Below are 26,726 nucleotides of genomic sequence, written 5' to 3' on the forward strand. Positions count from 1 at the left end.
TCCAGCCTTTCACTTTCAGTCTGTATGGATCTTTGTTGGAAAGATGTGTTTCTTGTAAGCAGCAAATAGATGGGTTTTGTTCCTTAACCCAATCAGCCAATCGGTGTCTTTTAACTGGACAGTTCAGGCCATTCACGTTCAATGTGACTAATGATAAGTGGTAACTTTGCCCTGCCATTTGCCAAAGATAAGTTCTAATATATGCTTTGAATTCCCTGTGATCTTCTGCTGTGAGGTTTCCTTCCTTGGTTTCCTTCCTTTACCTTCTTTCATATTGATGACCGTGTTTCTTTGTTTCTGTGTGTAACACATCTTTAAGCATCTTTTGCAGGGCTGGACGAGTGGCAACACATTCTTTCAATTTCTGTTTGCTATGAAAAGTCTTTATTTCACCTTCATTCACAAATGATAGCTTTGCAGGATATAATATTCTGGGCTGGCAGTTGTTCTCTCTTAGTACCTGGGCTATATCTCGCCATTCCCTCCTAGCTTGTAGAGTTTCTGATGAGAAGTCAGCTGTGAGTCTGATTGGAGATCCTCTGAGAATAATCTGACGTTTCTCTCTTGCACATTTTAGGATCTTTTATTTATGTTTCACTGTGGAGAGTTTAATTACAATGTGTCGTGGTGAGGATCTCTTCTGGTCGTGTTTATTAGGGGTTCTGTGAGCTTCCTGTACTAGGATGTCTCTGTCCTTCTCCAAACCTGGGAAATTTTCTGCTAATATCTCACTAAAAAGGCCTTCTAATCCTTTCTCCCTCTCCATGCCTTCAGGAACTCCTAGAACCCGAATGTTGGGTTTTTTAATAGTATCCTGAAGATTCCCAACAGTATTTTTTAGGTTTCTAATTTCCTCTTCTTTTCTTTGGTCTGACTGTATCCTTTCCTGTTCTCTGTCTTCTAAGTCCGATATTCTCTCTTCTGCTTCACCCATTCTGTTTGTAAGGCTCTCTATTGTGTTTTTCATTTGATCTATTGAATTCTTCACTTTAGTCACTATCACAGTTTCCTGTTGTACTAGTTGTTTCATTTCATTTTGATTCCTCCTTAATATTTCATTTTCATGAGAGAGATTTTCTATCTTGTCCATTAAGGATTTGTGTAGTTCAAGAATTTGTTTTTGAGAACTTCTTAATGTTCTTATCAATTTTTTGAGATCTGCTTCTTGCATTTCTTCTATGTCATCATCTTCTAATTCATAATCTTGAATTGGGGTGTCTTTTTCATTTGAGGGCTTCATGGTGACTTCCTTGCTTTTATTACCTTGGTTTTTGCATTTGTTATTTGGCATATTGGAGATATTTGGTTTCTTCACTGTGGTGCTTTTTCTTGTTATACTATGGCTTTAGATTAAGTGGACTATCTGTTTTTGATGGAGCCTTAGGGCTTGAGATGGGTGTGGCCTGAGAGCTCTGTTTGGTGTGCCAAAGGTGACACTCCCAGGTTAGGCATGGTAAACCTCTTTCTCTCTCTCTCTTTCTTTTTTTTTTTTTTTGATTCAAAAGGGAAGTTATTCTGCACAGCTGAACGAAGTTAGAGGTAGTTAGCAGGCAAATGATATACCCACAGGAGCCAGAGATCAGAAGCTCTTTCCCAAGGACCACACAGGGAATCTGTTCGGCCCTCAGAGTGGGCTCAAATTCTCCTTCAGTCTCCCACTGGGTTGCCAAAGTTATGGAATTGTAGCGTCTCTGGAGAGTGCTCACGTGAATTCCATGAGTTCTCTCCCCCACCGTCTCTTTTTTCACAGTCTCAGTTCAGCAGCACCAAAATTTACTAGGTCCTAATCTCCTGTTAATTCGCTCCACCCAGAGTCAGGTTTTTCTGCTAGGCTCAGGGCCGGTGCAGACCTGAGGTCGCTCTGCTTATGACGTATGTCCAAGATAGTGCCTGCTCTTTGTCTTGATCGCCCTTGAGAGGTGAGCGGAGAGAGAAACCCGTGTCCGTACCGTGTCTGTACCAGTCACCATTTTTTTTCTCTCTCTCTCTTCCAGCTAGCCTGGTGAACTTCCCCCCCCCCGGGGGGGTCGTTCCCTCTAGTCTCCTCTTTCCGCTTGCCTGCCGGTGTCTCGGGCTATTGAGGTTCGGCTCACCTCGCGTTCCAGCACTGGTGTGTTGAGTCTGCCGCTGGTGTCCCGAACTGTGGGCTCCCACGCTCTCCATGCAGGTCTGCTCCCCTTCCAGCGCCGATGTGTGGACTCAGAGCCCTGGATGTCCCAAGCCTGCCCACTGTTGTCTGTGTGGCATGCACTCCCCTTCGAGCACTGGCGCGCAGACCCTGCGGCTTCCACGGCTCGGTCCCGCGGCTCGGTCCCGCGGCTTGGCTTCCGCGCGGTGGGCGACCTTGTTCTCCCAGTAGGTCCTCCAATTCACGGCCACTCGATCCAGAAGAGTTTCCTCTGCAATATTTTCCTGGTTCTTTTTTCTGAGGCTACCGTAACTCCCCTTTTATTAAACTAAATTTTCCCGGACTATCGGCGCGCGCCCTCACTATTCCGCCATCTTGGCTCCGCCCCTAGGTAATGAGTATTATTTTTAATTCCTTTTTAAGTCATTGTAGTTCATTTGTAAGATGAATATCACATATATTGCTTGTTTATTACACTGATAAGTTTATTATATTTAAATTTATAGTTAAAAGATTGAGTTATAATCTATTTATGTATTTATGTATATTTTTGTATGGCCATAAGGTATCACAAAATTTTGCCTTTTCACCCTAAAAAAGAAAGGGAAATAGGAATAATTACATTTATCTCAATTTTTCCAATTTTAATTAACCTAGTTATGAGAATTTTGTTTACCAAACTTAGCATTAAAGTAACAAGACAAGTTAAAAATAGAATTTGTCTTGTGGACATAATGAAAATATAAGAATATGTCTTTTAATGAGTGAATATTTTAAGGGTTTCTTAAGAAACATACTCATATTCAAATACAAATATTGTTATAATATCTGCCTACCAAGGATTCCCTATACTTCCGATTCACAAGCTTTTTTTCCATTTTTGTTCATAAAGCTTCAGGATAGACTGGAAGGAAATTAGACTAATTTCATAACAATGATTAGAGTTATGTTACTTATTTCAGACTTTCATTAGAGTCAGTGGCTGAGGCATAGCTATTTTACATAAGAGTTATCACAGCAACAACATGTAAAATCTACACGTAGCTTAGTTCTAGATCTCCATTAGACTTCATGGTTCTCCATGCTGTGTAGTCTTCTGTGGATGAATCCTGCCCACCACTTTTCAGTTAGTGACTTAGCCTCCCAGGATCTATTATTGCTTTCCCTTTCACACTGTGTTGCTGTAACCCTCTAAGCCAAGTCCTGGTTTTTCATTTACTCACAGCAGCAAAACCTACAATTGCTTACTTCTTTATTGTATATGATTTATTTATTTTATTTGAAAGTCAATTACACAGAGAAGAGAGACAGAGAGAGAGGAGGAAGGGAGGAAGGGAGGCAGGGAGGGAGGGAGGGAGGAAGGGACGGAGGGTAAAAGAAAGAGAGAGGGAGAGGGAGAGTCTTCCATCTGTTGGTTCACTCCCCAGTTGGCTGCAATGGCCAGAGCTGTGCCAATTCAAAGCCAGAAGCAAGGAGCTAGGAGCCAGAAGCGTCTTCCTGGTCTCCCACGTGGGTGAATGAAATATGAATGTCTCAAGGGCTTACAGATACAGATGGCAGGTGTACCAGGAGTTTCAGGCCAGCTCAAGTCAGCTGCTCCCAGGAAAGGCTCAGGGCCAGGGGCTGCCCCCAGGATGAGTGACTCAGGGGCTGGCATTCACTAGGCACTCCCGGAGGGAGGCATGTTGGACATCATGCCCAGGCAGTTTAAGGAACCAAGACAAAATAAAAAAAAAAAAAAAAAAAAGGAGGGTGGGTGAGGTAACAGCACCCTGCAAAGTTTGCAAAGGGAAACAACCCAATGACTTTCTAATGTCCGCACTTAAGGAACGTAAAATGAGGAGAGGTGCACGGATATTTTGCACCGGAGGGTTGGGTGGGCATTCTCTGCTTTCCTCTCTTGTGAAATGGTCACGAAAGTACACCCTATAAAGTGTCATGGTGATACCTGCACTGCCTCTGAACTCTGCCAGCAAGTTCATCATCAGATGCCATCCCCAACCCTGGCCCAAAAAGCTGAGCAAAATAAGACTTCCATTTCTGAGTTCCCCAGCTTGTAATGTGCATGTCTGGGGAGAAAGGAGGGAACGATGACCCCCAACCTCCTCACCGCATGAACGCTACAGCACATCCAGACTCCCCCATCACCCTCCGTCCTCTCCACACAACCTGGGGAGAGGCGGACTGCACGCACGCAGAGACGGAGAGGAGGCTCTGGAGCCAGCCCAGGGCGCTGGTTCAGGGACGGGGCTGTTGCCCACAGTCAGGAGCCCGCCCAGCCCTCACCGCAGGGGTCCGCAGATAGAAGAGCTCACTTGGGGGAAGTCCAGCCCCGCCCTGTCGCTGGCTCAGGCAGGATCCACCCACCCCACAGCCCCATCTGGGAAACCTGGCCCCATACTCACCGTTTCCCGCTTGCGAGGTCAGGGGCTTCCTCTCCTGAGAGCTGAGAAGGCCGAGCCACGGGGGTGGGGGTGGGGGGGGACGCACCTGCCACTGTAGGCTGTACGTGACTAGGACACAGGGGTCTCCTGAGATGGCAAGGTTGTCCGCCACCCTCACGGGGGCCCCTGATTGGACAGCTGCCAAGCCGATGGGCGTGCGGAGCGTCACAAAAGCTGTAGCCAATCAGCACGCTTGCTGTCACAGTGGGCATGGAGAGGCTGTTGCCGGGCAACGGGAGTGCGGGCCGGGTTTGGGGTCTGAGGCCCCCCCCCCCCCCGCTGCCTGAGTTCTGGGCAGCGGCGTCGCTGTCATCTCATTGTCCTGCGGGGCTCTCAGGACCTCTAGAGTTCGCCATGAGCTGCAGAAACTGCTCCAGGTGAGTCACCGCTAACTGCGGTTCATTACTCCTGGTCTTGTGTTTCTTCACATTCCCCAACGATTTCTCTTCTGGGAAGTTGTACGTGTGTACTGTTCATATGAACTAGGTTTAAAGATATCGTGTGGTTAATCCTGATTCATTTCTCTTGTGGATATGTGTTTTCTAGTCTGTCTTTCGTCTAATATTATTTTCTATGTGTTTCTTGCTGTTAGTAATGACATTTAAAAAAAAAAAGGTTTATTACTTGAAAGACAGGTGACAGAGGCAGAGAAGTCTTCTGTTATGGGTCACTCCCCAGGTGGCTGCGATGGCTGGAACTGGATCAATCCGAAGCCAGGAGCCAGGAGCTTCTTCCAGGTGTCCCACACAGGTGCAGGGGCCCAAGGACTTGGGCCATCTACTACTGCTTTCCCAGGTCATAGCAGGGAGCTGGATCGCAAGTGGAGCAGGCGGGACTCGAACCAACGCCCAAATAGGACGCCCGGTAATAACATTTTACCCAGTAATCTCGTTACCCTCACTTGTCAGTTGTATGTAGTTCAGGATTACATTGATTATCTGTATGTAATGGATATCACCTGGGTATATGGACAGAGTTTCTGGTTTGTTTAAAGCTTGATGCTTGTTTGTTTTTGTTTGATTTCCCTGTTAGAAATGGAGAGAAGACAGCAGGCATGTCTGGGTCTGTTCCCAGGGGAAAAGCTTTCCCTGATCCTGTGTTAAGTGGTTTGTTGTAGGTCCATTTTAGACTATCTTGATCACATACAGCAAATCACTGTTTTTTGCAATTTTTCTAAAAGATTTTTTATGTTTGGATACTGAATTTAATTAAATGCTTTTTAACACTTAATCTAAATGGTTATGTAATTGCCTCACATTTTCTACCTACCTGGATGTTTTACAGGGTTTGTTTGAGAATGCTGAATGTTCTTCACATTTTAGTGTGTCTCAGTTGTTATAGACATATTATGTTTTCCTGTATGGTTGAATTCACATAATAATAATTTGCTTAGGATATCATCTGTTTATGAAACAGATGCTGTTTATTTTCATTTTTAGTATGTTCTCTGATGTTTGCATCATATACACAGCACTGGCTTCCCAAAAGAAATTGAAATATATCCTCTGTTTAGTTCCAGTTGGAGCTTGTTTGCTTGTTTGGGAAATTTAAGGTTTTTTATTGAAAGTTTGGAATATTCCATGTATATGGGCCTAAAACTTTACTTGTGGAACGTTTTTCTTGGTTGATTTGGCTCCTTAAAATTGTTTCAACTTATTAAATTATGTAGTAGCTTTTCTATTTCATCTGATATTTGTGTTTTGGGAAACTGATTTTCAGAATGTAGCAGATATTTTCCTCTGGAGTCAAATTTTTACTTCTATAAATTTAGCAAAATCCTCTTAGTAACTTAGTAAGTTCTGTAAGCTCTATAAAGAATGCTTCTATATTAATTTCCTGAAATTAGTTATTATTTATTTTATTAACATTCTTAAAGATTTATTTATTTATTTGAAAGTCAGAGTTACACAGAGAGAGGAAAAGCAGAGAGAGTGGTCTTCCATCTGATGGTTCACTCCGCAGTTGGCTGCAACAGCCAGAGCTGTGCCAACCTGAAGCCAGGACCTTCTTCTGGGGTTCCCAAGTGGGTGTAGGGGCCCAAGGACTTGGGCCATCTTCCACTGCTTTCTCAGGCCATAGCAGAGAGCTGTATTGGAAGAGGAGCAGCCAGGACTAGAACCGGTGCCCATATGGGATGCCGTCACTTCAGGCCAAGACATTAACCTGCTGTGCCACAGCGCCGGCCCCTATTTTCGTAAGTTTTAAAATATATTTTCCTTATATGTTTCTGTAGTACTTTTGTGACTATGAACTTTTTAAATTGATGTCTGTTGTCATCTGTTACCTGCTTTTTTAAAATATTCTTCCATCTCCTGTGTCTTCAGCACATTTTTAAAAGACTTATTTGAAAGTTACATAGAGAAACAGAGAAAGAGATAGAGACAGAGAGACAAAAAGAGCTTCCATCCACTGGCTCACTCCACAAATAGCTGCAATGGCCAGGGCTGGGCCAGTCCAAAGCCAGGAGCCAGGCATTTGGAGCTTCTTCTGGATCTCCCACATAGGTGGCAGGGGCCAATACATGAGGGCCATATAACACTGTTTTCCCAGGTCATTAGCAGGGAGCTGGTTCTGAACTGGAGCAGCCAGCATACAAACCAGCACCCATGTGGAGTGCCAGCATCACAGTGTGTAACCCATTGCACCACAATGCCACCCCCTCCATCACATCTTTCCTTGAGTGTCCATCTGTGCCTGCATCCCAAGCCAGCTGCCATAATTCTTTTTTTTTTATCTTTTATTTAATGAATACAAATTTCCAAAGTACGACTCATGTGTTACAATGGCTTCCCCCCCATACCGTCCCTCCCACCCACAACCCCCCCTTCCCACTCCCTCTCCCCCTCCATTCACGTCAAGATTCATTTTCGATTATCTTAATATACAGAAGATCCAGCTGCCATAATTCTTGTCCATTCCAATGTCCTGAAGCACTTTCTCCAAATAGTCAGGTCTTACATTTAAGTCTTTAAATCATCTTTAATTAATTTTAAACAGTATTTATTTGAGAGCAATAAGACATAAAGAGACAGCTAGAGAGTGATCTCATGTTGATTGACTCCACATATGCCCACAAAGGCCAGGACTGGGCCAAACAGAAATCAGTAGTGTGGAATTCAATCCAGCTCTCCCTCATGGTAGAAGGAATCCAGTGCTTGAGTTGTCATGACTCCCTCCCAGCATCTGCATTAGCAGGAAACTGGACTCAGAAGTCAGAACTTGGTATCTAGCTGAGGTACTGTGATATGAGATGCTAGCATCTTAATGACTAGGGTAAATGAACACCCTTGAGTTCATTTTTTGGTAAATGAGGAGAGATAAGAGTAAGTTTAAATTTTCTGCATGTGGGTATTCAATATTCCAAGCACCATTTATTGAAAAGACTGTCCTTTCTGCAGTGTAAATTTTTAGCCCTTTTTTGAAGATCAGCTGGCTGGAGATGTTTAAGTTTACTTTTAGATTCTCTAAATATTTTTATTAATGTAAAGAAACAGATTTCATGTATTTCATAGGTACAATTCTAAGAAGATAACCATAGTTCCCTCCCTCTCTCTCTCTCTCCTTCAATCCTTCTTCATCCTTCTTTGCTTTAATTTTTGCAAAAATATAAACTTTAAAAACATAATTTCATAATTTCCCTTACAATCTCAGATATAGTGCACCAATAACAATAATATTCAGCAAGTAAAAAATACAAATACCAAAGTTTCACTAAAATATATACAAGGGCTAAAAACAATAATCAAATCATATGTCCACTTCATTCTTATACATTTTGTATCCTATATTAATTAGCATATATCAGGAAAAACATGAAATTTGTCTTTCATGAATGGCTTATTTCAGTAAGCATCATGGTTTCCAGTTGCATTCATTTGTTGCAAAGACAAGATTTCATTATTTTTTATGACTGGGTAGTGTTCCATGCTACTCATTTTCTTATTCCACTTATCAGTTAATAGAAATCTGACTTGATTTCATATCTTGGTTATTTTCAACTAAGCTGCAATAAATGTGAGGAGTAAAAATAACTCTCCCATAGACTGAGTTCATCAAATTTCATCGGATTTCATGTAGTAGATCTATTTTCAGATTTCTGAGGAATATCCTTACTGTCCTCCATAATGGTTGTACCACTTTACGTTCCCACCAACAGTGCATTAGGGTAAATTTTCCCTCACATCCTTACCAGCATTTATTATTTTTTGGTTTTTGGATAATAGGGATTCTAGCTGAGATGAAATGTAACTTCATGGTGGTTTTCTTTGCATTTCCCTGATGGTTAGAGATACTGAGCATCTTTTCATGTGTCTGGCAGCCATTTACATTGCACCCTTTGAAAAATTCCTGTTCATGTCCTTTGCCCATTTCTTAACTACAGTTTTGTTGTAGTTGAGTCCTTTCAGGTCTTTATAGATATTGGATATTAACCCTTTATCAATTATATAGAGAAAAACTATATTCTTCTGTATGTTCACTTTGTTGCTGAGTGTTTTCTTTACAACACAGAAGCTTCTTTGCTTTTGTCTCTTTCTGCCTTCATTACCTGTGCTTCTAGGGTCTTTTCCAAGACATCTTTGCTTATGCCAATGTCTTGCGGAGTTTCCCCAATGTTTTCCTCTAATAATTTGATAATATCAGGTCATAGATGTAGATCCTTGATCAATTATGAGTTGATATTTGTATAGGGTGTTAATATAGGTCTTATTTCATACTTCTGAAGGTAGAGATCCAATTTCTCCAGCACCATTTGTTAAAGAGATTGTTCTTTCTTCAGGGATTGATTTTTAGCTTGTTAATTGATTGTGGATGCATGGATTAACTTCTGTGGTTTATATTTTGTTCCTTTGGTGTACATGTCTATTTTTTTTTGCCACTTTTTGGCTGTTTTATTTATAACTTCCCTGTAGTACATCTTGAAATCTATTATTGTGATGACTCTGACTTTATTTTTGTTGTTTAAAATTGCTTTAGCTATTTGGGGTCTCCAGTGTTTCCATACAAATCTGAGAATAATGTCCTTGGTATGTTGACGGGGATCTCATTGAATCTATAAATTGCTTTGGCTAGTTTCAACATTTTGGTGATATTAATTCTTCAATCCACAAACATGGAAGGTTTTTCCATTTTTTTTTGTTATTCTGTTTTTTTAATGTTTTGTAGTTTCACATCTTTAGTTAAATTTTTTCCAAGGTATTTAATTTTTTGGTAAACATCAACTTTTATCATCAACTTCCCAAGGGTTTCAAGGATTACTTTTTTGATACAATATTAAAATTATAAAAGGCATTGTTAAATATCCATCCCAGATAAATAATTTCTGTCAAATCATGTATAAGTAGATATAATTATAGATGTGTATTTTAATTATAAATGTATATATTGATGAATCCCTCAAAATTCACTATGGTATTTTTGTTTAAATTTTAATTCATTCCTGAATGTAAACTCATGAGTATCTTAAAATTTGTGGCAGTGAAGCGTGTTCATAACTTACATTCCTACTTTCTCTGCATTCTGAATGATTCAAAACTAGACATGGAAGGAAATGTGAGCTTTATAACCCACAGAGTTATTAGTCTTGGTGTTTAGCAAAAAAGACTCCCTTCTGTTGCCCCAGTACCTTGTATCCTTACCTAGTCACTTACAGAGCACAGATTTTGTCCTAAATTTACAGTATAAATGAGGGAAGACAAGAACTCATGTTCATTTATAGGCATCCTAAAAACATCCTAAATAAAACAAAAGGTGGTATGGTAGCTCATTTACTGCTTCTCATATCTCCAATCATGTAAGTCATTAATAAATCCCATATAGAGGAACAACTGAGGAGGGGTCAGGAGCAATGCTCTAATATTTAGGCATTTTTCTTTGTGGAGTGGACTGATCCTTGTCAGTCTAAATTCAAACACTTTGTCCCAACAAAAACAAGAAGGCTAGAAAAGTGATCATACCCAAATTGTTTCTTTTAATTGTAGAAAATCACTTGTGTGAGGCCAGCATTGTGGCATAGCGGGTAAAGCTGTTGCCTGCAGTGCTGGTATCCCGCATGGGTGGTGGTTTGAGACCTGGCTGCCCCCTTCCAATCCAACTCTCTGCAATGGCCTGAGAAAGCAGTGGAAAATGGCCCAAATCCTTGGGCCCCTGTACCCATGTGGGAGACCAGGAAGAAGCTCCTGGCTCCTGGCTTCAGATAAGTGCAGCTCCTGCCATTGCACCCACCTGGGGAGTGAACCAGCAGACAGAAGACCTCTCCCCCCGACTTCTGCCTCTGCCTCTCTGTAACTCTGCCTTTCAAATAAGTAAATAAATCATAAAAAAACTTATTGTGTCCAGCTACAGTCACCATATTAAAATTAATAATGAGAAGAATGTGAAAATTTTGATATTGAACAAGGAATTACTCTCATATGACATGGGTATGAATCTATTGTAAGAACAATATGCATGAGTACATGTTTATAGAATATTTCTGCTGTGGTTTTAGAGTTCTTATGGACTTTAATTTTATAAGTTTTTTAAAATGATGCCAAGTCATTTTATTTACTTGTTTGCTCAAGAGATATAATCAATTATTTTTATTTGAAGTGAAGAAATAAATTGTAAGTGGTTGGGAAGCAATTAATTCTGGTAATTTGCAATAACCAGTAAGGATGGATGAAAATATTTATATTTAGATAATGTTGCAATTTTAAAATGTGAAGAAGTGAAAAGTGTGTTTCAAAATGAACATTATAAATGGTTCAAAAATGAACATTATAAATTCTCTCCTCAAAATGTATTTCACTTTATATACTCTCCTTATTCTGAAGACATTAAACTGTGACACATTTTTATTGGGAAGGAAAGAATAATGTTCTATTTCAGAATATTAAAAACATACAATTTTAAGTTTTGTTTAACAGTTTGTAATAGTTGAACTTGTATTTTAGGCATAAATATATTTTCTTCATGATGCACTATTACATATATTATTATTTAAATGTAGTGGAGTATATGGGGTAAATGAATAGATTTGTTTTCATTAGAGCAAACAACTTGGCCCTGTGGTATCTAAACTTAGAATGAGTTTGATATCACAACACAATTTACCTTCTCTGCAGGAAAAGTAAAGGATGTTTTGTCCCTAGATTCCAAATCACAAAATAAGACAGTCCAATTTACTTTTGGTTCTCAGTGAAATATTAGTGTGGTTTATAACACCATACATTCATGAAAGCTATATTTTTATTCAAAAGATCACATTTGTACCTTTTTTTCCTTTAACTCTGTAGGTCTAATATTTTTCTAAAGGACAAGTTTTCTTAAATACATGTTCATATGGGTTTTCTGCTGTAATAAATTTCTAAAGTGTATACACTGACATGAAGAACTACACAAAGTACACTCATCTAACAAGGCATATATTTGCTAAATTTGAAGATGGTGGCTTTACCCACTATGCCACAATGCCGGTTCTGAGTACTTGTTTCTTTTTTAAGATTTACTTCTTTATTTGAAAGGCAGAGTTACAGAGAGGCAGAGGCAGAGAGAGAGAGTTCGTCCATCCATTGATTCACTCCCCAGGTGTCAACAATGGCTGGAGCTGCACTGATCCAAAACCAGGAGCCAGGAGCTTCTTCCAGGTCTCCCTCAAGGGTGCAGGGGACCAAGGGCTTGGGCCATCTTCTCCTGCTTTCCTAGGCAATAGCAGAGAGCTGGATCAGAAGTGGAGCAGCTGGACTTGAACCAGCACCATATGGGATGCCGGCTCTGGAGGCAAGCAGCTTTACTTGCTATGCCACAGTGCCAGACCCTTTATTTGGTTTTGAGCAATGTTCATCTGCAATTTTCATATGTTTATCAGAAAGTGTTATTTGATATTAAGATCTCAGTAAAAAATAAGAGTGGGAATAAGAGGGGGCCGAGGAAGTGGAATGGGAGTATGAGTGGGGAGGGCAAGCATAGTGGGAAGAATCTTCATGTTCCTAAAGTTGTAATTATGAAGTATATGAGGGTTATAACTGTAAAGCTGTATAGTTCTGCATACACTCATATGAACTTACTTCTAAGGGTACAGTTAAAAACTTGCCATAGGACCCCAAATAGCCTTAGATGCATGGTAAAATACCATCTTTTTTAAAAGGATTATTTCATTTATTTGAAAGACAAAGTTACAGAGGGAGGTAGAGATAGAAAGAGAGGTCTTCCATCCCCTGGTTCACTCCCCAGATAGCTGCAAAGGCTGGAGCTGCACTGATGCAAAGTGCAGGTGCAGGGGTGCAAGGACTTTGGCCATCTCCTATGGCTATCCTAGGCCATATCAGAGAGCTATATCTGAAGAGGAGCAGCCAGGACTAGAGCTGGCACCCACATAGGATGCTGGCACTTCTGGACAAAAATTTAACCCACTTCACCACAGTGCCGGCCCCAAAAATACCATCTGAAGTGTTAAAGTGATATTATTGTTAGGATAGAGTGTCAGGTAATAATAAAATTAAAAAGGAGTGAGTGCTCCAACATGGAAAGCAATACACACATCAGACTCATAGAATGACAATCACTTGAAATAGCACTCTGACCTCAGAATCAGCCCTTAAGGCATTCTGGTCTGGCTTAAAAGCCCAGGAGAGCATTTCAGGCATGGAAAACCAAGACACTGTGGCAAAAAAAAAAAAATGTCCTACATAAAGTACCTCGGTGGGTGAGACCCCATTGGAAAGAGGTGATCATCAAAGAAGGAGGTACTTTTCTTTGAAAGGTGGGGAGAGCTTCCACTTTGCTTATGGCTTTGTCTAAATTCTGGTGGCATTTGTGGATTCAAAAGGCTTCCTATTCCTAATATTGACTTAAGAAATTTGTATTCCTTAAAAAATAAATTAAAAAAATAAATAAAAAGCAAAAAACATAGCCTTGAGTGATCATTGATGTCATACATAAGAGTTTTAATTATTAAATTAACAATAAAAGTCACTGTTCACTAACTTCCCATGCAGGACCTCTGTCCCCAAAGAGTTGTATTATTTTTATTATGTATAAATGCTCACAAAACATGTTTCATTCTTGGGTGCTTCTTTAGAGTTAAGTTTCTTAAAAAAAGAAAGAAATGAAATTAACTTTAAGATGCAATGACTTTGAATAGCTCTTGTCTCAGCCATTGAGGAACAGTTGGTTTTTTTCATTGAAATTGTTGAACTCCCTACTTAGTATAGAGTTGGTCTTCTGTGTATAAAGTTAATAAAAAATGAATCTTAGTGGAGAATGGGACTGAGAATGGGAGACAGAGGAGGAGGAAGTGTGGGACAGTGGGTGAGAGGGTGGGTATGGTGGGAAGGATCACTGTATCCCTAAAATTGTACTTACAAATGCATGAAGTTTTTTTTTTCCTTAAATAAAAAGTTTCTTTGGGGGAAAAATAAAAATATATTTTAATATCCTTTTCATGGACATATGAAATAGACCAAATTTTGAATTTTAAAAAAAAGTAGCTTTCATTCAGATCACGCCAAGTCTAAGGCTTTGCAACCTCATGATTATATATCGTTGGGCAAACCAGTTACTTACCTTTTTCTGCCTCAGTTCCATATTCTTTAAAGTTAATGTAATAGGAGCAATCTCATTTTTTTCTGGAAACATAAAATGCTGAAAACATTGCCTGATATAAAATAAATGTTGGTGATTATTATTATCTATTCACATTTTCCTAAACAAAAGTATTTAAGTATCTCTCATTTATGTATAATGTTGAAGTGTACACATTTAGATACAACTCAATGTATTTGAAATAAAATTGCATACATTCAATTTTATTGAAACTCTTCCTATTTCTCTTTTGATGCTAACTCAAACTAGGTTCAGTTTCTGTTTAATTTGATGAATAAGCCATTTCTTATCCAATTACCTAGATAGTGTAACCTATTAAATCATTTGAGCTTTATGATGGTACCTGCGTCTTTTGCAAAAAGAGTAACTAAACTGTGTCATTTTGGTTAAAAATTAATCTCTAGGTTAAATTTGATATTTAAAGAAAGGGACTGTTCTAGGGCAGTAATCTTAAGCTGGTACACTGATGGACTTTGATACATGGATTGGGGTTTGCTGATTGTGTATGTGTAATTATGAATGTATGGTGCATGTGTATATGTTTGTGTGTGTATTTGCTCAATTTAAAGCTACAATAAAATAATTTGCTGCTTGGGCACATCTGAACAAGAACAAAAAAGCCACATTTTAAGTGATTCTGTTGCTTCTGATTCATCATATATGTTCCTTCCCTGTACTAAACTCAAAAATCAGATTGTGAATGTTATGAAATCATTTGAAAGTAGATTATGAGAAGATAAACATTAACATATGTTCAATAAGTATAAATCACCCACCAGAATAACAAAAAGGAGCAATTCCAAGCACCCACAAATATCAACAAAAAACAAGAAGTTTACCAAAAGTAGTATATGATAAAATACAACAGAAGTAATGAAATATTAAGACTGAAATCCAAACATATAAATAATCTGATCAAGTATAATGTTTTGAAAACAGCCCTAAATTTCCAGCTCAGCAGAGTGAATATAAAACAAGACACAAATGTGTGTACTCAGAATGAGTATGTGTTAAACATTTATGTGTTAAAAGTAAAGGACCATCTGCTAACACTAGTCAGAAGAGGTCCTATATCAGTTTTGGGCAGCATCAGTTTCAAAGGAAAGGATATGATTAACGCTTAGTGTATTTGTGAGTTATAAAGGGCACAGTTAATTATGAGATCATAATATTCTTAAGCATTGATGCTGCTAATAACAAACCTTCAAAATATATGTAGCCAAACACAAACAGAACTGCAAGGAAAAGAGTCATTCAACAAAATAAATGTTGAAGAGAAATTTGAATGCCATCTTGATTTCCCCAAAAAAACCCATTATATTCTAGATTTCAAACACATCTCAATATATTTATAAGGATGTAATCCATTAGAACAAGGTAGGGATATTTCCTCTCACCACTTCTATGCAATATCATACTGGAGTTTCCAGGCAATTCAATTAGTCAAGAAAAGATTTAAACTCATTTCCTTGTAAAACTTTACAGCTTTCTTTGGCCCAGCATTGTAGTATAGTGGGTTAATCCTCTGCTTGTGATGCCAGCATCCAATAGGGGCACCAGTTATAAAGCAGTGGAGGATTTGCTAAGTACTGCATCCATGTGGGAGACCCAAAGAAAGCTCGTGGCTCATGTTTCAGACTGTCTCATCCCTGGCTGGTGTGGTCATTTGGGGAGTGAACCAGTGGATGGAAGATCTCTCTCTCTCTCTCATTGGGCCCTTTAAATAATTCTTTAAAAACCCAAATTTTGAGAAGAAAACAGACTCCTTGCTGGCTTATGAAGACTTCAAAGAAATCCAATCACTCCAGAAGCTGTCCTCAAAAGCAAGGAAAATATATGAAATCTTCCTATAAAAATATATAATGGCCTGGGAAAGGCAGCATAAGATGGACCAAATACTTGGTCCCCTGTACCCATGTCGGAGGCCTGGAGGAAGCTCTGGGCTTCTGGCTTCAGTTTGGCCTAGCCATGGCTGTTGCAACCATTTGGGGAGTGTACCAGTGGAAGGAAGATCTTCATTAATCTTCACTCTGCCTTTCAAATAAATAAATAAATAAAAACTTAAAAAATTGATATATGTAAATCCAGCAATAGTACCGGGTTACTCACTATTATTGTGTTAGAATTTTCCATAATTTGTGGCTTGTCCCAAACACAAAATTTAAATCCATAGGTGATACCAGATAATGGAATTTCATGGTTCTACAACAGTTTGATTTTTTTTTTACTGCTTAGAAGTCCATAGATTTCTCTAAATGATTTTTCCTCCTCTGTAGCATCACTAAGTACTTAGGCAGCTTGGACACAGTAGGTGTTGTCTAGGGAGTCACAGTATATTCATACTCTTGGTGGTGACCACAGGTGAATGTGGCATTGAAGTGGCAACAGACATTGCATGTTGTGATGGTGGTGATAACCAGCTAGTATGTTCATTTTGATCTTGTTCGTCAGGAAAAAAAAATTTCCTAGGATGTCTTCTGTTCAACATGCCTTTTTTAAAAGATTTATTTGCTTATTTTAGTTACACAGAGAGAGAAGGAGGGGGGAGAGAGAGAGAGAGAGAGAGAGAGAGAGAGAGAGAGAGTCTTCCATCCACTGGTTTACTCCCCCAATGGCTGCTGCAATGGTCGGAGCTGCACTGATCCAAAACCAGGAGCCAGGAACTTCTTCCAGGTCTTCCACATGGGTTCAGGGGCCCAAGGACTTGGGCCATCTTCTACTACTTTCCCAGGCCATAGCATAGAGCTGTATCAAAAGCAGAGCAGCCTGGACTTGAACCAGCATCCATATGGGGTATGCCGGCATGGCAGGCAGCGGCTATACCCACTATGCCACAGTGCCGGCCCCTCATTGTGCCTTTTTAAAAGATTTATTTCTTTGTTTGTAAGTCATAATTAGAGACAGAGTGAGAGCAAGGGGGGGGGGAGGAGTGTTTGCATCTTCACGAGCTGATTCACTACTGAAATTCTTAATTCCATTGTGATTTCTTCTGTGATCCACTGGCTACTTAGGGATATGCTACTAATTTTTCATGTATTTTCCAACCTCTTAAATGTCCTTTTGTTTTTCATTTTCAGGCTTTTGAAAGTTGTTTTCTTTGGGAGCCAGAAACACGGGTAGTAGTTATCCATCTGCTGGTTTGCTCTTCAAATGTCTGTAGCAGGTGAGCCTTTTCAGGCCACACTGAACTCAATCCAGGTCCATCACATGACTGACAAGGACCAAAGTGCTTGAGCTACTAACTGCTTTTTCCCAGCATTCACATTGGTGGGAACTGGGAAGGGAAACAGAGTCAAGACTTGAGCCTAGGTAATATAATACACAATGGGCATACCAAATGATATCTTAACTACCAGGAAACTCATCCCTAATTTTCAGTTAAAATCCCTCATGGCCAGAGGAAATATTTTATGGTTTAAATCCTTTCAAATTTATTTAGGCTATTACATGATCTAGCAAACAGTCTTCTCTGGCAAATGTTGCATATATACTCAAATGGAATGCATTATTGAATGGTATAAGATAAACACTTTGTTGTTTTAGAGTGTAAATTTTCTATATCCTTTTCAGGCTTTTTTGGTAGTAGTATTTCCATTATTGAAAGTTGGATATTGGCATCTCTGAGCATTGTTGTTTTATGGTTTATTTGTCCACATATTTTTGTCCTTTTTATTTAATTTTTAAAAATTTGTTAAATATATATAACTACATATCTAATACATATTGGATGATCCTTTTGCTACTTCATATTTCCTATTTATATCTAGTACCATCTTTTGCCTTAAAGTCTAATCTGGGGGTGTAGTAGTTGAAGCCACCGCCTGCACTGCCAGGATCCCATATGGGCTCCAATTCAAGCCCCAGCTGCTATAATTCCAATCCATCTCTCTGCTATGGCCTGGGAAAGCAGTAGAAAGTGGCCCAAGTCCTTGGTCTCCTACACGCACATGGGAGACATGGAAGAGATTCTAACCGTTGTGGCCTTCTGGGGAGTGAGCCAGTGAATGGGGCCTGCCTCTCTCTCTCTCTCTCTCTCTCTCTCTCTCCCCCTCTCTCCCTCTCTCCCTCTCTGTAACTCTACCTTTCAAATAAATGAATCTTTAACCAAAAAGGACTATTCTGGGTGTGATGTGACATACTGGGTAAAGCCACTGCCAGCAGTGTCAGCATCCTATATGGGCACCAATTTGAGTCCTGGCTGCTCCACTTCTGATCCAGCTCCCCACTAATGTGCCTGGAAAAGCAGCAGAAGATGGTCCATGTCCTTGAGCTCCTTTATTTATGAAGGAGACCCTGAAGAAGCTCCTGGATCCTGGCTTCAGACTGGCCAAACTCTGGCTGTTGTGGCCATTTAGGGAGTGAACCAGCAGATGGAAAATCTGTGTTTGTCTCTCCCTCTTTCTCTCTGTAACTCTTACTTCCAAATAAATTAATAAATCTTTAAAACAAAAAGAAAAAAAGATTAGTCTGACCATTGTTTGCCAGTATAACCATCACTCTTACATGTTGGCAATTATTTTTTGTCTTTAATTTATGAGCATTTTGCATTTTTGAATCTTGAGTGTTATCTCCTGTATATGATGTGTTATTTGAACTTTTCTGCTGTTTTGTTTTAATGGACAAAATTTGCCTTTTTAAAAAAAGATTTCTTTCTTTACTTTTTAAAAATAACCTTGTCTTTTAATTCTTTTTGCCGTGTACTTTTCTTAAAGATTTATTTAATTTATTTGAAAGGGAAAGATACAGACAGAGGGAAGACAGAGACAGAGAGATCTTCCATACACTGATCACTCCTCAAATAGCCATAATAGTCAGAGCTGGGTCAGGCTGAAGCCAGGAGCCAGGAGATTCTTCCAGGTCTCCCACATGGGGTCAGGGGCCCAAGCACTTGGACCATTCTCTGTTGCTTTCCCAGGCACATTATCAGGGAGTTGAAACAGAAATGGAGCAGATGGGACTGAAATCAGTGCCCATATGGGATTCTGGTGCTGCAGACAGTGACTTAACTTGCTGCACCATTGCTATGGCCCTTAACAATTTAAAATCTTAATTTATTAAAATTCTCATTTTGATGTTTGATTCAAAATCTCACTCAAATATAATGTGTCCTGTGGGCAGGTGCTGTGGTACAGCAGATTAAGCCACCACTAGAAATAACTGCATACTAGAAATATCTGGGGTAAAGTCCCACTTGTGCTTCAATCCAGCTTCCTGAAAATGTGCACCCTGGAGACAGAAAGTGATGGATCAACATTTTGATCCCTGAAACCGAAGTGGGAAAATCAGATAGAGTTCTATGCCTCAGGATTTGGACTGACTCAAGCCTGTTTGTTTTAGGCATTTGGCAAAGTAGTCAAGTAGATGGAAGTTCTCTTTGTTTCACTCTGTCACTCAGCCTTTCCAATAAATAAAAATGTTACAATAAATACACCTTAATAGTAGACAATATGGGGCTGGCACCTTGGCTCACTTGGTTAATCCTCCACCTGCAGCACCGGCATCCCATATGGGCACCGGGTTCTAGTCCCAGTTGCTCCTCTTCCAGTCCAGCTCTCTGCTGTGGCCAGGAGAGCAGTGGAGGATGGCTCAGGTGCTTGAGTCCCTGCACCCACATGAGAGACCAGGAGGAGGCACCTGGATCCTGGCTTCAGATCAGCATAGCTCTGACTGTGGCAGCCATTTGTGGGGTGAACCAATGGAAGGAAGATATTTCTGTCTCTCTCTCTAACTCTGTCAAATAAAAAAAAAAATAGACAATGTGTTCTGGGCTTAAACATGCCCCCAGTTTCCTGTCAACAACCTTCCCCCAAACAAGTTTAGAATCAATAATGGCAGAGGGCCTTTTGTGTAAACTGGTCCAAGAACTTGCTTTTTCCTTACTTTCCTTACTTCTTTCTAGTGATGGGTTGATTGCTTTGCTTAACATCTTAGAATGAAAGTGTTTAGCAGCTCTCATTTCTTTTACACCATTTAGCAGCCTCATTTGCATTGCCATTATTCAGATATTCAGTCTCAACAGTTTCAGTTGGTTTAAGTAGTTCTTACTTTGATGGTAGCTTTTTTTTTTTGCTGGTCTTGGAGAGTTTTCCCTGGATAAGTGGTGGATTCGTTTTGAGCCCAAGCTTAGAGGTCATGTCTCAGGGTATGGTGGTTGTGCACTAAGATAAATCGTGATAGTTATTGGGGGCTGAAGCCTTAGCACTTCATTTTTATCCATTAGAAATGACTGAGCAGGCATTAGGATAATCTCATATGCATAAAGCTGTTCTTCCTTAGAAAGCACAGGTGGCATATCCTTCCTCTGTCATTGCAGCTGGGATAAGAGTTCCAGACTCTGGATATGATAGAACAGGCTTAGACCCTGTCTTTTCATAAACTTGCCTTGCATCTCTCCAGACTGTGAGGCATGATGTGTCCCTCATGGCCACTGAAGAGTTGAGTGCTAATTTGAGTCCCAGCTCCTCTACTTTCAATCCAGCTTCCTACTAGTGTGCCTTGAAAAGTAATGGATCATGGCTCAAGTTCTTGGGCCCCTGCTACCCACTTAGGAGACCCAGATGGTGCTTCTAATTAGGAAGTGTGGCCTGGCCCAACTGTGGCCATTGTATCCATTTAGGGAGTGAACCAGCAGATGGAAGATCTCTGTCTCTATCTGTCTCTGTTTCTCTGTAAATCTGCCTTTTGAATAAATAAATAAATTTTAAGAAATCAGTTTTTAGTGTAGCCTGAGTTATAATGAAATACAAATGCCATTGGATATTGTGAATATTTTTAGATAAAAAGATCTAGAAGTCAGTAGGAAGACTGGATACCACATAATTAAGTTTTAAAAATTTGTAATGTAATCTGTTAGTAAGAAAAATGTTAATTTTAACATGTTTTGTCTCTTTTTTTCTCACTCAGCTTTATCTCTTTTAAAATTTAAAGTCATGGTCTATAAGACTATCAGTTATAGATAGCAAGTACTGGGCAGGCATTGTGGAATATCAAGTGAAGCCACATCTTGTGACACTGGCATCCTATACCAGAGTACTGCTGCTCTACTTCTAAACCAGCTCTCTGATAATGTTCCTAGGAAAGAAGAAAACTTTTGAGAAACCCAATTTTAGCAGAAAATCACCCAGGGAAACTTACCAGACCATCCTCCATGAGGTGGATGTCTTGGGTCATTCCTTGTCAAACAGGGACAATTTTTTAAGAGTTGCAAAAGGAGGCTGGTGCCACAGCTCAATAGGCTAATCCTCTGCCTGCGGTGCTGGCACTCCAGGTTCTAGTCCCTGTTGGGGTGCCGGATTCTGTCCTGGTTGCTCCTATTCCTGTCCAGCTCTCTGCTATGGCCTGGGAGTGCAGTGGAGGATGGCCCAAGTCCTTGGGCCCTGCACCAACATGGGAGACCAGGAGAAGCACCTGGCTCCTGGCTTTGGATCAGCATGGTACACCGGCTGCAGCACGCTGGCCGCAGTGGCCATTGGGGGGGGTGAACCAATGGAAAAGGAAAACCTTTCTCTCTGTCTGTCTCTCTCTCTCACTGTCCACTCTGCCTGTCAAAAAAATAAAAATAATAAAAAAAAGAGTTGCAAAGGGAAATTATTAGGTATCTATGTCAAAATCCTCATTATCTGCTTCTAACTTCTTTCTTTCTCCTAATCTTTTTTTTATTTTTTTAAAGATGTCTTTATTTATCTGAAAGAATTACACAGAGAAAGATGGAAAGAGAGAGAGAGAGAGAGAGAGAGAGAGAGAGAAAGGTATCTTCCATCCACTGGTTCACTCCCTAATTGGCCACAAAGGCCGGAGCTGCACCTATCCGAAGCCAGGAGCCAGGTGCTTCCTCCAGGTTTCCCACATGGGTGCAGGGGCCAATGGACTTGGGCCATCCTCTACTGCTTTCCTAGGCCACAGAGCTGGATCAGAAGTGGAGCAGCTAGGCTTGAACCACTGACCATATGGGATGCCAGCACTGGAGGCAGTGGCTTTACCTGCTATACCACAATGCTGGCTGCTTTTTCTCCTAATCCTAAAAATCATTTAAATGCAACCATTTTTTCTTTTGTTAATAATGTAAAAATATATGCATTGATATTATTCCTTCCAAATAATTCATACATTTCCCTTTAATCATATTCTACTATCTCTTTTTAGCTCTGTCTTCATAGCAACCACTTGTATATATGTTAAACATCCTAGTCTAGTTCAATTCTGTGTGAATGCATGACCATTTTGTTGATATTTTCATTGTGCAGTCAAAATTCTAGGTTGTCTTGGAAAATTCATACATCCAGTGTTTCAGAGGCAAATTTGGGCAGATTGATAATTCTCCAATACCAGATATTATATTTTTTAATTTATCTTGATTTTTATGGAACTCTAACTTTAGTTTTGATTTTTGAAAGTTGTGGAGTTATTTCTAGATAGTAGATTTTTCTTTTTTAGTTCTCTGGTATGTGAGTGATCTTTAATTGATTTATGTTTTCTGGTAAATTTTCTTTGTTTTCATATTTTAATGAAATTGGAATGAGCTATTTTTCAGCATCTGGCCTTACATCTGCTTTCTACTCTGTTATTTCTTTTTCTGTTATTCATTTTTCAAATTATTTACCATATATTTTGTAAGACAACTTCTTTAATCCTTTTTCATTTTCTGTTTTCAACTTGCAGTTGATAAGCATCACCTCTATATATGTTTACCATCCTAGTCTAGGTAAATCTCAGCACTGTGAACTTCTAGCCATCTGGATTGGGTTTATTATTTTAAGGTAATCAACTCCCTCAAAATTCCTTAATTTATTTCTCTGGGTGCTTTTATGTACCAAGTTTTTCATGGCTGTCATAAAAAGGCTGATCATTGATCCTTCTTGGGGAAGATGGTATTTTTTTCCTATTCTGGGTTTTTCTGGGAATATGGAATTACTGATGATATTTGAAAGACTCAGTAGAATATTTCTAGATCCTGGCACCTCCTATTCATGGTTATTTAATAAATTGTAAGATTTATGAGTTACATTTCCTGGATTTTTCATTTAGTCCCCTTTGTAATGTATTTACAACGGATTATTTTGCAGCAAATTACTTTATAGCAGCTGTTATAACTATAATATAACTATAATATAACTATTATTGCAGTTCTCCTTGTCACTTCATTATTGTTCCTATGAAATCACTCATTTTGTCTCATACTGATAATATAATTTACTTCATAATATATGGATCACTTTTGCACCACCTTATCTTTGAATTTAGACCAATCATTTATGTATATCTTAGTCCAAGGCAATACTACCATTGTGAAGCTGAGGTCAGCAGTCCCCTCAGAATTCTGTAAGTTGTTTTCATGAATTTCATGTACACAGTTTCTCACAGCCATCTTACTTCAATGTAATCATCCAAAAATTTCAGGTAATATATTTAGTACCTTTTCTTGGTTGGTATAGGAACTAAATTTACCCTTGCTTTTTATTATTCTTCTCTTTCCACATTTTTCTTCTATCATTGCTTTTTAAAAAAGATTTATTTAGTTATTTGAAAGGCAGACTTACAGTGTGAGAGGGAAAGACAGAGATAGAGAGGTTTTCCATCTGCTGGTTCACAGCCCAAATGGCTGCAACAACCAGGGCTGGGCCAGGCCATAACCAGTCACCAGGAGTTTCACCTTGTCTCCCATGTGGGTCCAGGGTCCAAGCAGATTTACCCAAAGTGTCCATAAACATGTTTGAATTTCTTGTCTGAATTCAGCATTGCATTGATGACACAAATCAGGATATGAAAAGCAAAGTAACTTAACATAGCAGGATACTGTAGAACATGCAAAAGTGATTAACATTCCAAAATAAATCATGTAAATTATTCATGTGTAAGAAAAATATATGAAAATCACAAGATCATTGAGATTAAATGTTGCTAGCACAACATTTTTGATGGAGTTAATGACCTCATAAGGAACACACAACCAAGATGGCCATAAATTCACAGTGGCAGGATTGGATTACACTGGCATATTAAATAAAAACACAGGTGATGGTAATCTTAAAGACAATAATACAAACATGTTTGACTTTTATGAAATAAAATATGATTACTGTGAGTAGAAATGAGCAATTCAGTAGGAGCAATAATTGGCAATGAGATATTAGGAAAGCTGGTGAAAATAGACTATTATAATACATTAAAATGGAAATATTTGTAAAAAATAATAAAATTATACTTCAAAGATATACTGTTTATTAGAATTATCTCAAAATATGTTAGATTTTAAATCCAATGGAATTTTAAGTCCCATAACAATAAAAAATGTACTAAGTATATTACCTTGTACCTGTGAGTGATTACATTGGGCCAAGATGGCCCTGAGAAATTTTTTGTATGAACATCATCAGTACAACTTATAGAACTTTGAGGAAGCTGATGACTCAGCTTCACAGTGTAAATACTTCCTTCAACAAAGATACTAAAGATGCTCATAAGTTATATGTCTAAATTCAAAAAAAAGAATGTTTCAAAGTGATACACACTTCATAAGGTAAAATATATTGTCATTACTGTGTAAAGAAATCAGTAGTTTGATCAGAACAATAATAAAATGACAGAGATAAAAGGGAAGTTGCTGAGAAGTAGGTCATTATAATTACATTTTAAAAACAAACTTTTCTTTAAATGTAAACTAAAGATGATATCACATAAAGGAATCAAAAAATTTGTCAGTAGTTGTAACTAGTCTTTCACAGCTTTTTTTTAAAGTTATATTTATTTGAAAGGGTTACATAGAAAAATGAGAGTCTGAGAGAGGGAGAAGTGTCTTTTATCTACTGGTTAACTCCCCATTTGGCCACAATGGTTAGAGCTATGCCAATCTGAAGCCAGAAGCCAGGAAATTCTTCCAGGTCTCCCACATGGGTGCAGGGGCCCATGGACTCTGGCCATCTTCTGCTTTCCGAGGCCATAGCAGAGAGCTGGATCAGACAAGGAGCAGTGGGACTTGTTCCTGCAGCCATTTGGGATGCTGGCACTGCAGGTGGTGGCTTTACCCACTATGCCACGGCACCTGCCCCTGCCACAGCTTTTAAAATGCAAAGATGGGGCTTGGCAGTGAGGTCTTCAGTGGAGAACTCCAGACACCTGTACCTTTCCTTGGCTGTGTTGGAATTGCTTTAAGGAGAAATCAGTGACTCTGCCAAGTATGAGATGTTTGCATTTCACAGTGGAGGTGTTCAAATTTTATGCAAATACCCCAAGATTGTCCTGCAATTCAAAATGCAGCTGCTGACAGGGAGACAAGTCCTCTGTGACCTCAGGCAGACAAAGGAAAGTGGAAACATGGTGTCCATTAAGGCTCTGAAATTCTGTCAATATCAATTATTCAACAACAGTTTCTCTTTTTTCCTGTATAATTTGGACAGTGCTCATGCCAGCTATTACTTTTGCAAACTATCAATTTTTGACCCTCCTCTTTTTCAAGTAGAGATTCTCAGAGAATATTTGCATATTTAGGAATCACAAGCTCTGTTGCCAGGTGAAGTTCCGGTTATCCAGAGAATGTGCAGCTTTTGCAGTAGTCTACATTTTTGGGTGCATATTTATGTTTTGGCTTACAAAAAAAGAAATATCAATCAAGTGTGCATGACCCTAATAGTGAGTACATGTTCATAGCAGCAGTGAACACAGCTGAAAAACCTACACCGACAGAACTCTCTAGCACCTGGGCATGGCACACATTGGTCGGGTCCCCTCAACTTGTTTCCTCGACTACAGAGTTTGACTTGACTTGATTGGACTACATTCATCTCCTGCTCATGTTTTATTCATTCTGGACCAGTGACTCTAAAAGCCAGCATGATTTGCACAGATTTCCTTGGTGCTGCTGCTTTCTCAGAACAAACACCTTCTAGCAACTAGCTTTATAGAAAGCCCATCTTACATGTGCTCAACAAACAGACCTCACTGGGAAGGAATCCTTGTGTCTAGGCCTACTTCTAGCAATGCAGTAAAACAAGTGTCTTTTTTTGCTTTAAAGAAACCAAAAAATGGGGGCCAGCACTGTGGCCTAGCAGGTAAAGCCACCACCTGCAGTGCCAGCATTCTATATAGGCACTGGTTCCAGTCCCGGCTGCTCCACTTACAATCCAGTTTCTCTGCAATGGCCTGGGAAAGCAGTAGAAGATAGCCCAAGTCCTTGGGCCCCTGCACCCATGTGGGAAACCCAAAGGAAGCTCCTGGCTCCTGGCTTCAGATCGGTGTACTCTAGCTGTTGTGGCCACCTGGGAAGTGAATCATGATGGAAGACTCTCTCTCTCTGCCTCTCCTTCTTTCTTCGTGTAACTCTGACTTTCAGATAAATAAATAAATCTGTAAAAAAAGGATATCAAAAATGAACTTAATCTGCCAAGCAAATGGACAGCATAGGGCAACATCTGTCTGCATTTCACTAACAGACCCTCTTCTTTCCACGGGGATGGGCATTCCTTTTAAAATTAGACAACAGGAAGTGATGTTTCAAAACTGTAGCTATCGTATTTCTCAGGTGTTCACATATGCTCTACTGTCCTAATACATACACAGTACTGTCCTCTGACTTTTGA

General features: G+C 39.4%; 1 pseudogene; it reads left to right on the plus strand.

The window, feature by feature from the left end:
* The first annotated feature begins 4,721 nt into the window (after positions 1-4,721).
* On the plus strand, positions 4,722-26,726 carry LOC138848728 (inducible T-cell costimulator-like; annotated as a pseudogene).

The sequence above is a fragment of the Oryctolagus cuniculus genome, chromosome 2 (assembly GCF_964237555.1).
Source record: "Oryctolagus cuniculus chromosome 2, mOryCun1.1, whole genome shotgun sequence".
NCBI lineage: Eukaryota > Metazoa > Chordata > Mammalia > Lagomorpha > Leporidae > Oryctolagus > Oryctolagus cuniculus.